Source organism: Trachypithecus francoisi, unplaced genomic scaffold (assembly GCF_009764315.1).
Source record: "Trachypithecus francoisi isolate TF-2019V2 unplaced genomic scaffold, Tfra_2.0 Lachesis_group6, whole genome shotgun sequence".
In the NCBI taxonomy this organism is placed as follows: Eukaryota; Metazoa; Chordata; class Mammalia; order Primates; family Cercopithecidae; genus Trachypithecus; species Trachypithecus francoisi.
Window position 1 is genome coordinate 24407905 of NW_022681471.1, and position 3504 is coordinate 24411408.

General features: G+C 45.2%; 1 pseudogene; it reads right to left on the bottom strand.

Annotated features, from left to right (window-relative positions):
* Window positions 1–721: 721 nt before the first annotated feature.
* On the bottom strand, window positions 722–1687 carry LOC117078142 (annotated as a pseudogene).
* Window positions 1688–3504: the final 1817 nt, after the last annotated feature.

The window sequence follows — 3504 nt, forward strand, 5'->3', positions numbered from 1 at the left end:
TTATTTCCCTCTAAAACTGGGTTTCTAGCCAGGGCACATGTCTTCACACTTGCTGAAACAAGTTCAACTTCTGTACCAGTGCTGCCAGAGAGAGCTCCCTGTGACATGGGAATCATGTTTCTGTACTTCCCAAGCAGGAGCCACTCACCATATGCGGCTCCTGAGCACATGAAGTGTGACTGGAGCTGGGGATGGCTGAAGAGTTAGTTCTGTTTGAGTTTCAATAGCCCCGTGTGGCAAGGGGCTACTTGGAGAGCAGCACACCACCTGAGATGGCAAGAACAACATGAAAACATCCTCCATGCCACTACAAAAATGTCTGCCTCTACATCTTAGAGGAAGACATGTCCAGCATGAACATCATCACGTGTGTGGTAGAGAAATCAAAAGCTGCCACTGCTACAGGCTAGCAGATTGCCTTCAACATGAAGATAAAATACTTCCAGCACTTCCATTCTGCCCCATAGTCTCTTAGTTGAGCTAATGCCCTGGACAGCTTCTCTTCAACCAGAAGGGGGCACAGACACCAGGCAAGAGCCTATGCTCAGTGATACAGAATATTCTAGAGCCCAGGAGACTATTCCATCCACTGAGCTGAGCTGGTCAGACCTAATTAATGTCATCTTTTCCTTCTTAAAGGGAGATGCCAGGATGAGGAGGGAGCAAATAAAAACTGCTTTTGCTGTTTCAGGGTTGTGAGAGGCACTACCAACCACCAAAGTCAGCAACTCAAAGCCACCTCACCCGGCCTCAACTTTTTGGTTTGGGGCCCAGGTGGGGGACTTCTCTAGCTGCTACTGCAGTCTCTCCTCTTTCTTCTTCAGATAGAAGATCATGCTATCGAAGATGGCCTTATAGAGACTGCTGAAGTTGGCGTCTGTGACGTTAGAGCCTTCCAGCATGGCCCAGTTCCCACGAATAACGCTGGAGACTTTCTTTTTTTTTTAACACAGTGCATTCAGGAACAGAATGCCACTGGCCACCCACAGGCCTGCAGACCACCAGGGGGATTTCATGGCAGTCTGGCAGCACCCACAGCCCCGGGTCTCCTCGAAAGCCACATCCCACACTTGGTGCTAGAATGACAGATGCTGTTTGTACACTAAGTTAGCTGTCTGAGAGCATCAAGCTGGAAGATGTGGATTACAGGAATACAGTTGCACAGAAGTGCCATGCAGTTCTCCTAGCACCAGAACGTGATCCCGGATGTGACAAGCCTCTGGGGCCCCAGAGGCCCATCAGCTCTTGCAGACTGGCCAGGTAACAGCAGTGCAGTTGATGGACCACTTCTGTACTCCCAGAGCCTAAGAGTGCAGTCCCTGGAGGAGGACAAGAAACAGTTCGGGCTGAGTGGGCACCGCAGAGATGCGGCTCACAAATTCTGTGTGCCGGAAGCAGAAGGACTCGATACTGTGAGGCGCTGTGGCCTACCTGACCTGGATCTTCTCATCCCGGTTGGCAGTGAGGATGGATCAGTTATCATGACCCACAGTCACCTCTAACAACATTGACAGGTGTGCCAGGTCAAGTCTGCCACATCTGTGTGGCTCTGAAACCAAAAAGGAGTGCACATCTCCAGATTTGTCGGCCACCAAGACCTTCTCTTCAGAGGCTGTAAGGTCAGGGCCATATACCTCCTTACCATGGTCCTGACATTCAGACATTGCCATGGTTTTGTATGGAAAGGAATCAGCCAACTGCTTACATTTCATAAAGCACATAAGGTATTTCAGGCTTCCATGTCTTTTCTGGTTGTTCCTTCTATATGGTAGGAAGACATTCCCACATCTGGCCTCAACCTTTTAAGACCCAACTAGAAAATTCTCCATCATGTTTAAAGGCTGAACTTAAGGGCTCCAAGAGCCCTTTCTTGATGGCCCTGTTAGGCATAGCTAACCACTCTCATTCGGTGAACAGTCAAATAAGCTTCTACAGATATCTTGGGGGGATTCAGTGAAGAGCATAAAAAGTTCACACCAATCCAGGCTCTGGATTCCTCGTCTCCCATCCAGGATGCTCCAATTCCTGACTGCTACCGCTTTTCAAGTGAATTATACTGGAATGGCAACCAGCCTACGTTAAAGACTTGTTTAAAGCCATGGCCAGTTGCAGAATAGACTAAATGCATCATTTAACTGTAGGTACGAAAACCCCAGCATGGCCCCCTAAGGGATCAGTGCAGAGGCATGCCTCTGTTTTATCTGTCTTGGAAACTTTTCAGGGCTGCAGCAGCCTTCTGAGAAGAGTTTGATGAATTAATTTCAAAACAAATGTATTACTCTTAGCTATCTAGTGCAAGGGATAACAGACAGGGCAAGCAGTAGACAAATCAAAAACCCCTGGGAAATAAGAGGCTAGGGGAAAAGATAGAAAGGAGACTGAGGGCTTTGTAAAGCTTCTGAGTACATTAAGGACTCTGTAAGCCCATGCACTTGCCCAGGAATGGATGGATACTCAAAGAAGACCTGAGAAGACCTTCATCTTTTGCCTATGGCTGACATTTAAGCTCTGCACAAGCATATAGTGTAGGCTAGGTCAGAACTGTAACACAAGACAATCTGCTATTTTTATTTTTGTCTCCTAGCATGCAAGGAAATCTCAGTCCTATTATTAGTGGACCACTAAGCTAACAGAACAAAGACTTTAGTGAACACACACAACAAAGAATAGAGTCTTTAAAAATGTTTCTAAAAGTCACCAAACAAAAGAACAAACAAACCTACAACCCACGATAAGCAGTAACAACAAGCCCTGGAGAAAGAGAGAATCCGATTCCCTGAGTTACTGCATTATAATGTTTTAAACGTTCAATTTTCACCAAAAATATGTGATGCATGCAAAGAAATTAAAAACCATGGCTCAAGCACAGGAAGAAAAAGAACAGATACTGTCCCTGAGGAAGTCTGAATGTACTACTTACTAGACAAAGACATTAAATCAATTGTGCCTCAGTTGGGGCTCCTGAGGCCTTTATGTCCCAACTACTATTAAAATAGACCTGTCCTGGGATCCCTTTCCTTTAACAATGCTTTCTGCTTTCTAATCCATGTTGCTAACTTAACCTGACTGTTATAGTTCTCATTGAAAGTTGATTGGCATTCTACTTTGAAAATCAATCCTTGGTAAGTTTGGCTTAACTCTTGGCTCTTGCAAAATGTGTTCATGACTCTGAAAAGCTGAAGACCAGCCCTTAGACATGGTAACCAAGCAGATTCTGATCATATCTCTAAACTGCCTATGGCACACTCAAATATAAAAAATCAAAATGTCCCAAGTTGAACTTGTCTTTTCTCAAAAAAAAAAAAAAAAAATTCCCTCTCTTCTTTCTTGGTTCCCTCTCTTGAGTGGTGTCACCACCATTACCTAGAAAGTCAGAAGACATCTCTGAGTCAGCTGCATCCCATTCCCCCAGTAAAAGTAGTTAAGACAGACTTCACTTCTTACAGTTTCAAAAATCCATCCCACACTTCATCCTCATCAGCCTTAACTTGGTTTGGATACACG